We start from the raw sequence: 15,377 nt of genomic DNA, 5'->3' as shown, positions 1-15,377 counted from the left end.
GTCACATTCCCCTCTTTTGCTAACAAATTTCAACATAAGGCTAAAACTATCAGTCCCAGACCATGACAGCACCACCATCATGCTTGCCTGTAGACAAGGACATTTTACTGCTCACTTCAGATGGAATTCAATGAACCGCAGCTCCCCTCATGCCCGCAGCACTCATGCAACCACATCACTACCGCCATCAAGCTTGGGTGAAGGCAAGACAAGTATGCTACTCACTTGTACAGGAATTCATATCTCCCTCGATGAACCACAGCTCTTCTTATGTCAGCAGCACTCATGCAACCATGACACTACCACCATAAGGCCTGGCTATAGGAAAGAAAGTAGCATGCTATTATTTTGTGTTGGAATTTATATCTCCCTCAATGAACCACAGCTCTTATTATGTCGGCAGCACTCATGCAACCACAACACTACCGCCATCAGGCTTGGCTGTAGGCAAGACAAGTATGCTACTCACTTGAGTTGGAATTCATATCTCCCTCAATGAACCACAGCTCTTCTTTTGTCAGCAGCACTCATGCAACCATGACACTACCACCACCAGGCTTGGCTGTAGGCAAGACAAGTACTATGCTATTATTTTGTGTTGAAATTCATATCTACCTCAATGAACTACAGCTCTTCTTATGTCAGCAGCACTCATGTAGCCACAACACTACCACCATCAGGCCTGGCTGTAGGCAAGACAAGTATGCTACTCACTTGTGTTGGAATTCATATCTCCCTCAATGAACCACACATAAGAAGAGTTCTCATGTCAGCAGCACTCATGGAACCATGACACTACCACCATCAGGCTTGGCTGTAGGAAAGACAAGTACCATGCTATTATTTTGTGTTGGAATTCTCATCTCCCTCAATTACCGCAGCTCCATCAGTGCCGACAGCACTCATGCATCCCTGGACTGTGGCACTACCACCATCATGCATGACTGTAGACAAGGACAATTACCTTGCTACTCAGTTGTGTTCAAATTATTGTCTCCCTCAATTATCCACAGCTCTTCTTATACCGGTAGCACTCATGCACCATAACACTTCCACCACCATGTTGGAGTGTAGGCAAGACACAATTATCTTGCTCCTCGCTTGTGTTGCCAGATCCTGAGACAGTAACTGCTTTGTGTGTATTGAGTTTTAGAGCATAGTACATCTATACGGCTATCCAAGCTGTACACTGACTACTCTAAAGTACATGCAGGTTAACTTGCTATTGTACTGACCCTAGCCAAGTTACAAGGTGGTAAAATTCGACAGCAGAACCTTCTCAGCATCCTCATGCTCTTATTTCATGGCTGCACGATTCGAACGGTCCAGTGTGCCCTTGGTGTTCCCGTGCACGACCTGAATAAGCAACAAGACAGTGTAATGTGTCACGTTGCATCTCAGGTGCTATTTAGCTGGTCTAGGCGAGAGCAGACGCGCTCATTTGTTCAACCTTGCAGCTGATAAATGCACGCTGCTGCCGTCTGCATGTGCTACACAAACCCCTGCCTGATTTCCAGAGAGACTTGCTGCTTAGCATCAGCTGGGATCCAAACACGCGCTTGCACGCACGTGCACTCGCATGCACGCAGATGTGATGTGCGGCAAAGCAGCGGGCGAGAGAGAGAGAGAGAGAGAGACGGGAAGTGGAAAGACGCTTCTAGACCTTTTGCTGCAGACGCTCAGAGATTAGCATGACTTGTGCTACGCTAGCATCAGACATGCATCAACGTGAATTAAACGTCTGGCAGCTGTAAACACGAGGAGCATGAGGTCAACGACGGGGTGTCTTGTCAGCGCAGGTACCTGCAAGCATGGATCTTCTTGGCTAGGGGTCAGCAACCCACGGCTCCAGAGCCACATCTGGCTCTTCAGCCTTTTTGTTGTGGCTCCCTTTGCAATGCTCAAATATTTGTTTAACACCTGAGTGGGGAAAATGCACGTCTTTTTAATGAGTTAAAAAAAAATCCAAATTTCTGTGAGACCTTGAATGCATCCTGGCTGAATTCTGGCTGCTGATGGGATGAGCACGAGGATGAGCGAACAGGACGCTATGAAGTTCTCTCTCACACAGGTAAACATGGAGGGAAAAACTAAAGACCACTGAAGACCACATTCTAACATGTGTCCCTAGAACCTCTTTAAGAACACCACGTTCTAATGTGTCCATAGAACCTCCTTATAAAAACAATGTTCTAACATGTGTCCCTAGAACCTCCTTCTGAACCCCAGGTTCTAACATGTGTCCCTAGAACCTCTTTATGAAAACCACGTCCTAATGTGTCCCTAGAACCTCCTTCTGAACACCACGTTCTAACATGTGTCCCTAGAGCCTCCTTCTGAACACCACGTTCTAACATGTGTCTCTAGAACCTCTTTATGAACACCACGTTCTAATGTGTCCCTAGAACCTCCTTATAAAAAAAACGATGTTCTAACATGGGTCCCGAAAACCTCTTTATGAACACCACGTTCTAACATGTGTCCCGAGTACCTTTTTATGAACCCCAGGTTCTAACATGTGTCCCTAGAACCTCTTTATGAACACCATGTTCTAAAATGTGTCATTTGAACCTCTTTATGAACACCACGTTCTAACATGTGTCCCTAGAACCTCTTTATGAATACAACGTTCTAACTTGTCCCTAGAACCTCCTTATGATCACCACGTTCTAACATGTGTCCCGAGTACCTTTTTATGAACACCAGGTTCAACATGTGTCCCTAGAACCTCTTTATGAACACTACGTTCTAACACAACACAGTGTTCTAAGAGGAACCTGTGTCCTTAAAGAACCTGCTTACTAGCACGGTGTTCTAAGACGAACGTGTGTACCTATAGAACCAGCTTATGAGCATGGTGTTCTAAGAGGTACCTGCTTATGAGCCCCTGGATGTCATCAGGCAGCATCGTGACTCATGCAGCGTCTGTCTTCAATGCTAAGTCAGCGATTTAACTCACATCTGCCCTCTCCAAAGAGACCTGGCCCCGCCCCCTGCATCATGCCCCATAGCCACCCTCCCAACATCGGGCATCTGCTGCAGTACAACTCTTCTCTCTTTCTCTCTCTCTCTCTCTCGCTCTCTGTCTCTCTGTCTGTCATGCACACACACACGTGCACACAGCCACCTTATTTAAGACCCTTCATATACTTAAGATGCAAATGCAACATAAAAGAGTGTCTTGATCAGCAAAAGGTCCTGAAGCCAATCACTGTAATGAGGTCCTCTGGGACGTCTTTGCTTCCTTGGGATGGACTGTTTCCATTTTTGTGTGCCATAGTGGGTCCTCTTTGTGTACGAATGTGTGTGTTTATGCAACAGCGCTACACAATGGCGTAACGCTGACATATGGGAGTGATACTTCATTTTGGGTACATGAAGGACACCAAATGCAACGTGCTGAGTGCTTAGGTCTCTGTGTACCGTTACACCCCTTGTAAGAGCAAAGACAAAACGTCAACCGAGAATAAAAGGGAAATGGTGATGCTGCGGCCGTGGAACTGATGAGCTGCGTCCTACAAGAGGCGCCCGGGTCCGACCACAGGAAGTGGCGGGAAGATGAGGGAGCGTCTCTCAAAACTCCCTTGCAAATATTTCGTATATTTAGCGCCACGTCCGTGGCAGCTGTCCTTGTGCAGACGATGATGATGGAGATGAGGACAAAGCGTGAAGTGGTGTCAGTCACCTGACGTGATAAAGGCAGCCGGAGACGGATGATGAGGCCTCCGGGGTGTTTTTTTGTGGATGCACACTTGTCACGCCTTATCGGGAGGCCCGCAGCGTCTTGGCAGTCTGATATCGCCGTCTGTCAAAGACTGTCTGGAATGCTGCGCCATCATTTTCTTTGCCATTGATCTTGGCTCAGCTCTCAAATGCTAATTTGCTGTCTGCGCCACCAGCTTACTTTTCTATCTGCAACACGTAATTGTGGCTGTACTTTAGCATCACGTGATTAGCACCACTAATTTGCTGTGGGACACGCACCGTTGGCAGGATTAGACTTGGTGTTGAGCTGGACCAGGACCAGGGAGACCATAAAAGTGCGCTTAAAGAAATGTAAACGTTATAAACATCATAACATGAAACATCGCTACAGAAAATGTCCCAACACGAAACATCCATTGCAACATGAATTTCAATATTGAACAAAGCACAATTTCTCAATCAGAAATCACTCCACACTCTTTATTGCTATCTGGTTCTACCATATTTTACTTATTGTGTGGAAATATGGGCCAATAACTATAAAAGCAATCTTTACTCGCTAAATGTACTGCAAAAAAGGTCAGTAAGGATAATTCATAATGCCGCCTACAGAGAACATACTAACTCCTTATTTCTAAAATCACAAATACTTAAACTTGCTGATAAAGTTAATCTTCAAACACCTAAAATAATGCATAAGACTAAAAGCAACCAATTACCTAAACATGTCATCCAATACTTCTGTACAAGAGAGGAGAAATATGATCTCAGGGAAGAACTACATTGGAAACACTTATATGTTAGGACTACGTTAAAAAAACATAGCATTTCAGTATGTGGAATCAAACTATGGAATGGATTGAGTAAGGACCTCAAACAATGCACAACGATGAGCCAATTCAAGAAATAATACAAGCAGTTGATGTTTGCTAAATACAAGGATGAAGAGTCTTGAACCAGTCATGATGTGCTATATATATCACTATATTGACAGTTACTATGGTACCCATTATGTTATTGTATGGTGATATCACCTCGTACTTTGGTACGTGACAAAAAAAATGAAATAAAATTAAAAAAAATACAAAAATAAAAAAACACTTAAACTATATTAGGAAAGCAGGAAGTGAACAAATGTAACAGTTACTGATTGTAAAAGTACCAGATGGAGGGGTAGGATTTAATAAGCTTTGCTTCTTCCTACTCCTTTTGGACATGTGGAACTGTGAACTGATTATGTGATGCACTCAATTGTAATCTGATGCATGTTCAAATGAAATAAAACCATTACCATTACTATAACACAAAATGGTGCAACAAAATGCCACTACACGAAACTTTGCAATCGTAAAATGTCCCAACACAAAATATCCCAACTGTGGGAAGCTTTGCAACAGGAAACATCAGAACTGCGAAATGTTGCAATACGAATCAACATAACATGAAATGTCATAACACAAACCGTCGCAACCACAAAACCTCCCAACATGAAACATCACAACTGTGAAAGCTAGCGCATGAAATATCCGAGCAACAAAACGCTGCAACACGAAATGTCTTAACTGTGAAACATCATAACACAAAACTCCATAAGGTGAAATATAGCAACAAGAAACACAGCAACACGGAATGTCGCAACAGCAAAAACGACTGTGAAACGTCATAACAAAATCTTGCTATAAAAATGCCACGAAATGAAATATTATAAGCATAAGCGCCATAGCACTAACAGAAACCCTGCGACTGCGGTAAAATGAAATGGGATAAAAGAAGGTTATACGTGTTGCATGCTAAGGGGCTGCATGAAGCAGTCAGTTGGAGAGTTGTATCGTGTGTGTGTGTGTGTGTGTGTGTACGCGTACATGTGAGGGACATAGCATCCGTCATGCACGGCCATCGGTCCGTTCGGCCCACTCCATTCCAATGCCATTGCCACCCCCGTCTCTGATGGACGGACTTGGCGTGTGAACTGGTCAAGATGGCGTCTGGAACTCGACGAGTGGGTGATACGACGGAGGGGTGAGAGACGGAACAGCTTCCGTGGTGAGATGAGTGTGTGCTGGCTGCTGTAGCGCTGGCTGTCAGCCTGCACACGCTCGGTTGGACTTGTGCCTGTCACGTGTCAATGACACGACTGATCCAACTTGCAAGTGAAATGCTCCTTCCCAAAAAGGAAGACACGACAAAAACACACATTTTGATGCTTTTAGTTGGCAACAAAGGAATTTGCCCCACATAAAAAAGTTCTCTCCCTCATCCTACCCCAGGGGGTGAATAAAGATTAGCAGCACTAATCGCGGTGGTGATTTTTTGACGCGCGATTAACGAGTTTGACCCTCGAATCACACCGTAGTTTGGTTGAAGCACGGTAACTCTGTAGCCACAAGTGGGAACAAATATTGATGGGAAATGGAGAAAGAAAAGAGTATTTAGATTGGGAAAGTTAGCTTCAAAGTCAGATGGCTCTTGTAGCAAGACCATAGTTATTTGTATCACAGATTACAGAGTTTTTATTGTCATATACAGTGCTACCTTGGCATAAGAGTGGCCCAATTAACCAGTGCTTTTCACATTTTTGCATCTCTCTGATGATGTTTACATTGAACTGCCAGCTAAATTGGACTTCCAGCTGCTATTGACGGGCTGTCAATGTGATGACTGTGGCTGAAGGCCAGTGTTGTGCTAGCATTAACCATTTAGCATGGAACTACCACAACGATACACATTAGCACTGAAAGTCATCAAATCTTACCTTGATGCATTGCCACGTAGTATTAGCATTTGGGAGCAAGTAAAAGGTGAAAGAAAAAGGGGGAAAATATATCCAAATACATCCATACATCCCTCTGGGCATCGGAGAATGGTAGGATTTCTAATGAATAGTTCCAGTATTGGAATACTTATCATCATATTATTATTTATTATCATATTTAATCATATTTACTGTAATATAATGGTACATTTCTATGTATTTTAGAGAAAATGAGAAACAGAGAAATGAAATGACATTGAGTTTGCAATTTGGATGAAATGTGTTATGACTAGTTAGCGCACAGACCTCACAGCTAGGAGACCGTTCAATTCCATCCTCGGCCATCTCTGTGTGGAGTTTGCATGTTCTCCCCGTGCATGTGTGGGTTTCCTCCCACATTTCAAAAACACTCCAAATTGTCCATAGGCATGAATGTGAGTGTGAATGGTTGTTTGTCTATATGTGCCCTGTGATTGGCCAGCCACCAGTCCAGGGTGTACCCCGCCTCTCGCCTGAAGACAGCTGGGATAGGCTCCAGCATACCCACAATCCTAGTGAGGATAAGCGGTAGAAAATGAATGAATGAATGAATGTTTTATGACTATTGCCCTGTTTTAGGTATTTTCATTTGTACATTTCATGAAGGAAAGGTGCATTGAGGCAAATCTTTAATAATAATCCTTTCTGAATGTTCCTAAATAGGCTTTTTTGCTCACAAACATTTTGAATTTAAAACCAGTATCATAAACAAACTAATCTCATTTTGAGCTGACACAAATAAACAAAAACATGTTTCTGTCAGAGTGAGAGGTCTTACTCGCACACATTTTGGATTTGCTGAACGTTTGTGGGCGAGTTTAAGAGCTAATATGCTAATCATAAAAAAATACTAATACAAAAATATGCCTGCTGACTGTGTTGTTTTAAATCATGGTCCAAAGTTCCTAAATTTATATTCTTTGACATAAAATATGAAGTAATTGTCCTGTAATTATCCTCGTAGTCGAATTGTTTACCGCACAGAGATTTCCCCTACTTATTATAGATAAAAACTTGAGTGGATGTTTTTTCACCAAATATATGCATTATTGATAAGGACAAGGAATTCATTTATGGGAAGTGCTAAAACAAGGTGTGCCTGCTGTTGTTTTACTCGATGAGCCTACTCGGGATCGACTGCACATTTGCACCGTCGTGGTTGCTCACATTGCTTTTAGTCCACTCGTCTGTGGGTGGTGAAAGCCAGGTTCAAATCATCCACTTTACTGCGGCGGCGATACTTGGGGATGATACTGTAGCGCCCTCACTTCCTGCTGGGGCTCTCCACAGCGACATGGGGCCAAATGACTTTACATATTTAATGCATCGCCACAGGCAGGTAGCAAGGCAACAGGCTTCCTCAAGAGTACTGTGCTGCCGGGAGCGGGGGAGGGGGGGGGGGGGGTCACCCACATGGCAATTTAACTGAGTGACTCAAGTTGCAATTTGACAACAGATTTCACAGACATGAGCTGTTTCTTCCCTACCTTGTCCTTCTTCGAGTGTCAGCACTGAGCTGCTGGTTTGGTTCCGTACTTACTGCAGCATAGCCTTAAAGTCAGCAACACCGATGACGAACCTCATTGGATACTTCTGGGGGCCATGTTGGGAAACACACTAGCGAAACATTCTGAGAAAAAAACATACGGGAACAAATTCAGGGAACAATGTGGTACTGGGAACCAGACTACAAAAAGAATTTGGAAACATACTAGAATGAGGTCTGGGACCGATGTTTGGAAAGATGCTGGGAACCAGACTAAGGATGTTAGTGGACATACTGAAACATTTTGGGACCGATGTTTGGAAACATACTGGAAGGTTCTCAGTATGTGTCCCAGTGGGAACCAGATGAGTCCAAACATTGTGTAAAAGGTTCTGTATTCCTAATCCTTCCCATATTCACCAGAAACCTATGTGGATGACAGTAATCTGAGAAATGTTGAAAAGGAAGGACGGGTGACAGAAAGCTGAAGGTTGGAGACGTGAAAGAACCATGCAGCAGTTTTACCTTTCATGTCCAAGATCCTTCAAAATCAAGCATGTTCTTGCTTAGACACGATGCGATCCTATCTGATAAACTGATGTGTTTGTTCACGTGTGCCTCTTGGCAAGAGATCGACGCAGGCTGCTGATTGCTAAAGAGGAGAGGAGTTTAGCCTGGTGGCTTTAACAAAGTGAAAAGTACATTTCAAGCTAAAAGCTGACACGTGTCCTCTTGTGCCAGACATAAAAAAAAAAGTGTCATGTGGCGTCTGTGAACTCAAGCTCAGTCCTGTGGAGACGGGGAAAAAAGCATTTTCGGTGTCCAAAAGGTTTCCATGCTGACTTTCCTTTTTGAATGCTATCTAAATGGCATGAGTGGAATCTATTTAACCCGACTCACAGCCGCTAAAGCTTTTAGAACACTCAGGTTTTCATATCTTTCAATGTCTCCTTTCGGCTTTGTGCTCCCGTCCAAGCTTCTTTTCCGCTAAAAGTCTCGCCTGCCGACTCGGACACTTAGCGCTGTCAAAAACATGTCGGTCCACTGTTCTTCTTTTCTCTCACTTAAAGCAAACAGGTCCCGTTCCAGGTAAAGACATGTGGCTGTACGCCACCATAATGTATGCCGAATGGCATTTTCCCATTTACTTCCACAGCAGAACCTTTGATGCTGGTAGGGATGTCAAAGCATGCCTTTCTTTAATTAATTGAAAACTGATTGTTGCTTTAGCCATGTTGTACTGAGCAGTTCCATTTCCTGTTCTTTGGCTGTTTGTTTTCCTTGTTGCCATCACAAATAAACAAAACATGGACACTTTTAGAGTGAATGCTTGCGCCGACACATTTTGTCGTGTGTGTACCTTTGTGTACGAGTGTATGTGTGTAGATTGTCATAGAGGTCATGGTGATGCAAATATTGAATCCAGGCAACTGGACCAGCCAGAAGTTTGGAGACACGGTCTCATGATTTTAAATGAGGAAGTGACTGGTACTGAATGTCCCTGGTGGGTGTGTCCCCTGGGGGTGGTCATGTAAGGCTGCTGTTGTCAGGCGTGGCTGCATAACAATTGGTCATTGGCCCTCCTCTTCCTGTGCTGCACGGCAGTCGAGTGGTGAGCGCGCAGACGTCACAGCTAAGAGACCCGAGTTCAATGCCACCCTCGGTCATCTCTGTGTGGAGTTTGCATGTTCTCGTCGTGCATGCGTGGGTTTTCCCCAGGGACTCCGGTTTCCTCCCCCATTCCAAAAACATGCTAGGTTAATTGGTGACTCCAAATTGTCCATAGGTATGAATGTGAGTGTGAATGGTTGTTTGTCTATGTGCCCTGTGATTGGCTGGCCACCAGTTCAGGGTGTACCCCGCCTCTTGCCCGAAGACCCATGTGAGGACAAATGGTAGAAAATGAATGAATGAATGAGTATAAATGGAAGCAATAGATTACAATACATTGTCATGTTTTTTTTCATATTTTTGAGCATATGATCTTGTCTTGTGACACCCTTGGTGATCACCATGACCTTTTTGACGTATTTTTCTATTAATGTTTGTATCTAACTTTGCTTGTTTGACACAGTAAGTTCCAGATCCTGTCCTGCGGTTATCATGGCATTTGTCCTGGAGGCTGGTACCCTTCCGTGTTAGCATGAAGCCAAAGAAAGACAACAACAAGACAACAAGTGGGGGTGGGTCATAGGAATGTAGCAAACTTTGACTTGGAAGAATCAAGTCTATGTTCAATCCAGTGTATGCAGGCACATCAAGTCCAATGTGGTGAAAGGAGCTCATGCTTGCATTTGTCTTGTGTGGACCAGCCCCAAAAGACTTGTCCTCACATTAAACGTGGGATGCCAAGGCTTGTGCTGCCCACACACACACACACACACACACACACATAGAGCAGAAAGTGCAGTGCTGGCAGTGTGGACTAATTTATGCTTGAGTGCAGTTCAATTAAGGCAGATGTACAGAAGTGTTCTCCAGTCTCGGCGTGTGCTACACGGCTTCAATGCAATGCAGTCCACACACACACACAGACACACACAGACACACACACACGCACATATAATTGTGTGTGTTTGTCACAGACACACAGAGAGAGGCGGTGGGAAGAGTTGATGCACTTACGTAATGCGTAGACGTTGCATGTCTACAAACACAAGGAGCCCGTCGGCCACAGCACTGAGATGTGTTTCAGACGCTTCGTGACTGGACTCTGATTTTATTTTTGTTGTTATTATTATTCTTTTTATTTAGGCAGGAATGTGCATGCGGCTCTTTGACACATACCTTCCATAATATTCCTGCTGTCTTGTTGTGTTGTGTTCCAAGGATTGTTGTCGGCCTGCCTTTAGCGTTCTACGTCTACGCAAAGACAAAATATCTTTGCTGTTATATTAAGGTTGCCGTGACAACATGGCACGAGGCTGCCATAACCCCCAGCAGGTGTTTCATTGGGAGACGTTTGGTTTTGTCAACATAAAGGACATAGCTCCCTTTTCATCCTCTCCTTCCTTTCACTGCCATGCTTCGTATTCATGAGGGCTTTATTTTATGGTGCAGGTTTGGCTTTTTCTTCATCCCCACCTCCGTCCTTCACCAGCCGTCTTTCACTCTTGCCACCTCCCACATCTTTTTTTTTAATTTTTGCTGCCACTGAACAATTGCTCTCTGTCTTTTAGGTGTTCTCGACTCAAATCAGTGTCAATACTCGTCAGAACTCGGTTGGCCGGATGGGAATGAGGATACCGTAAGCCCTGGTCAGTTTGGGGTTGGACTTCCACAGTTTTACTCTATCGTGGTTTGTGAAAAATATATATTCATAAATCAGGCTGTTTTGTAGTTGAACACAGCCTAGTATGGACCAAAACACATACCTAGTTAAGCAGTTTACTTATCTTTTGCACTGAATGAAGCGTTTGGAAGCATAAATGTGGCCAAATGAAGTAAAAATGGAAATGACTAAGAAAGGTACTATGAAACCGGGACAAAATACAATCTTTAATTTCAAAATTATTTTGCACTGAACAGGAAGTCACTTTTGCTGCTGTAGAATGCAATCTTTTATTTTGATGCATATTTTTTCACTAAACAGGAAGTCACTTTTCCTGCGACAGAATGCAATCTTTTATTTTGATCGATATTTTGCACTGAACAGGAGGTCACTTTTGCTGCGACAGAATGAAATCTTTGATTTTGTTGCATATTTTGCACTGAAAAGGAAGTCACCTTTGCTGCTGTAGAATGCAATCTTTTATTTTGATATATATTTTGCACTGAACAGGAAGTCACTTTTGCTGCTGTAGAATGCATTTTTTTATTTTGATGCATATTTTGCACTGAACAGGAAGTCAGTTTTGCTGCTGTAGAATGCAATCGACATTAGACAATAGACGGGAGTTACGTTGCTGCCATTTTCCACATAAATGTGGAGGTCAACATGTCTGCTAATAATTCCAATATCAGCATGAAAATGAGGTATCTGTTCAAATCAGTATGGTTTATTTCTGCTGATGATGGTATCGGCTCGTGAGTGACAACACTGTGCTCCACGCCGAAAGCAGCTGCAAGTATTGTCATCGTCTGTAGACAGATATTTATCTGGAATGTCGTATGTGAATGAGAGTGAGAATGTGGCTGGAGGAATGAGAGGATGCTCACATCTATACTGCACATACAAATCTACAGTATACATTATATCCATATACACTAAGACACAATTCCATATGTCTACATGTTTGCCAAGTGCTTGAGAAAATGTCTACAGGCAAAAAAGAGAGTGATGTTTGCTCTTGGAAGAAAAATAACACTCCTGTCCCCCCCCGAAGGCTTTTTGTGATCATTTGTAAAGATCTCTTAGCTGCGTCCTTGCCGCATGCTTACACGAGTCCTACTGTAACTGCATGCATGTGCCCTCCCTTTCACGTTCCCCCCTCCCAATAGGACGGCTGCCTGTACTTTGTTGCACCGCCCTTTTATTATGTGCAAGATTTCACGGCTGTAAAGGAATGTTAATTGGTTGATTAGGGAGCATTGAGGTCATTGATTGGTGCGAGCTCAGGGCTCACCTGCTGTTCCCGCCATCTAATTGGCTGCTAAATAACATTTCAATGAACCATAGACAGGCTGGGGGAAAGAGCTACTGGACTGCCAGAAATACGGCCTGTCAATCACAGACGAGCAAGGGCGCGTCCATCTTAAGGGTGCAGGTGTGCACACGCACACACACACAGAGAGTGACATCACTGTCCTTGATGCTGTGTAAAGGCACAGTATAATTTATACAAAGCTGTACTGTATACACGCCATGGTTATATACTGCAATATAATGCTATATAAGGCACAGTATAATTTGTACAAAGCTGTACTGTATACATGCCATGGCTATATACTGCTATACTGTATAATGCAGAATAAATGTATATAAAGCTGTACATGGCATGTATGCTAGGGCGTGTATACACACTGATACTTATACACTAGGGGTGGAGCCAAACCCCAATATGGTATTCGGAACAGCACCAATAAGGACTTTTTTAGGAATAATGAATTGGAACAAATACTTAAAAAATATTAGTATTGGGGAACAATGAAAACAACCAACAACAACAACAATCAGAAAGCTGTGTTTGTTGGTGAGACCACAGTGCATGCCCGGATCAGCCAATGAGAGACTGGTGTTCAGCAGTCAGGGGCGAAGACAGAGTGACACAGAGCAGTCTGCCTGCCCCTCCCAGCAACCGAGGAGGGTCAACTTAGTTAGTTACAGTCCATACAGTCCATACAGTCATACGTCCATATAGTCCATACAGTCCATACAGTCCATACGCCCATACAGTCATACGTCCATATAGTCCATACAGTCCATACAGTCCATACGCCCATACAGTCCATACGTCCATACAGTCCATACAGCCGATACGTCCATACAGTCCATACAGTCCATACAGTCCATGCGTCCATACAGTCCATTTGTCCATACAGTCCATATGTCCATACGTCCATACAGTTCACACGTCCATACAGTCCATACAGTTCATACAGTCCATACAGTCCATACAGTCCATACAGTCCATACAGTCCATACAGTCCATACAGTCCATACAGTCTATACGTCCATACAGTCCATACAGTCCATGCGTCCATACAGTTCACACGTCCATACAGTCCATACAGTCCATACAGTCAATGCGTCCATACAGTCCATACGTCCATACAGTCCATACAGTCCATGCGTCCATACAGTCCATACAGTCCATACAGTCCATACAGTCTATACGTCCATACAGTCCAAGTCCATACAGTCTATACGTCCATACAGTCCATACAGTCCATATGTCCATATAGTCCATATGTCCATACGTCCATACAGTCCATACGTCCATACACCCATACACCCATACACCCATACAGTACATACAGTCCATACAATCCATACGTCCATACAGTCCATACAATCCATACGTCCATACAGTCCATTCGTCCACACAGTCCATACAGTATCACACACTATGCTCTGCCTGGCTTTGACCTTGTGACTTCTACAGCAGTGTAGTGCTGCTTGTAGGAAGAGATTATGTGTGTGTTGCTTCTTAGTATCTTATTTGTCATATTTAGGCCCATAAAACAGCTTGTAGTTTGTCTTTTATTAATTGGTAAATGCATATTTATAAGGTCAATTTATCACTATCACTATTGAACTGAAAACTGTGTGTGTGTGGGGGGGGGGGGGGGGGGGGGCTGTAGCCACACAAGGACGCTACAGAAGATAATCCATAAATTTCAATATTTAGCAGAAATTGATTATGTACATATTTTCCGCATGAAATGACCTAACGGCAGCACTGGTGGTGATCTCCCGGCTCCGCCCTCATAAAGATCTCGCTTATGAAGTAACTATTTCCCTTATTCCCATTTGTAATGCTTTTCTTGTGAAGATAAAAGCCATGCAGGCTGACGTTTATCCAGCCAGTTTGGAAGGTGGTGGGGCCGTCGTGCTCGGTGGAGGACACCCCGGGACACCTTGGCCGCTTTGACTTCCATTTAATGTCACCGCGACAAACAACAACATTTTCTCTGCTCTGATCCCAAATCCCTTTGCTAATTATGCTCTTGTTTTATTCAACCACAACATTTAGGATTAGAACTCCTGCCTTGTAAAACACTGATTAAAGATTATGTATTTTGTTTGTGGAAGCTAACGCTTCTACTTCTGCACAAAAAACTTCACCATCTTGAAAACGTGCACCTCTACTGTGGTGCATCTGCGATTATTTTTCTGACAAATGCACCTTAGTATTAAACATCCTAAGTTGCATTCAGGCTGCACGGCGGCCATTTCTATGTGGCGTTTGCATGCTAGGTTAATTGGCGACTCCAAATTGTCCATAGGTATGAATGTGGGTGGGAATGGTTGTTTCTCTACCTGTGCCCTGTGATTGGCTGGCCACCAGTCCAGGGTGTATCCCGCCTCTCGCCCAAAGACAGCTGGGATAGGCTCCAGCATCCCACGCGACCCTTGTGAGGATTAGCAGTAGAAAATGAATGAAATGAATGAAATTCCTTTTATCGCTCAATGCACCACCCACTGTAACGTTAGGGTGTAACGTTGGTTAGCATACTCCCTGGTTAGGATTTTAGTGTTTGGGTTAACATTGAAAATCAACACCGAAAGTTTAAATATCTTGGGTTAAATATATTTGTTAGGAATACACTGCATGAGTCCATCTGTACACTTTTTGAAATTAGAAAACATTCTTGTTAGCATTTGCTAATACAGTGAAACAGGATGTCACCTGTCTATGATGTCATCAGCGGTTGACTCTGTACTGGCTTGCTAGCTAACAGGGTTACACCACAAGTCTTAAAAATGTTAACACAAAACATGTTTGCGAGATC

At 43.5% G+C, this 15,377-nt stretch overlaps 1 protein-coding gene across 1 annotated transcript in view; it reads left to right on the top strand.

Moving 5' to 3' along the window:
• LOC131142006 (protein ELFN1-like) overlaps nt 1–15,377 on the top strand; it is a 79,820-nt gene that overhangs the window by 13,026 nt on the left and 51,417 nt on the right. The gene's annotated exons all lie outside the window — the stretch shown is intronic.

The sequence above is a fragment of the Doryrhamphus excisus genome, chromosome 1, assembly GCF_030265055.1.
Source record: "Doryrhamphus excisus isolate RoL2022-K1 chromosome 1, RoL_Dexc_1.0, whole genome shotgun sequence".
NCBI lineage: Eukaryota > Metazoa > Chordata > Actinopteri > Syngnathiformes > Syngnathidae > Doryrhamphus > Doryrhamphus excisus.
This window is presented reverse-complemented; position numbering and strand designations above follow the sequence as displayed.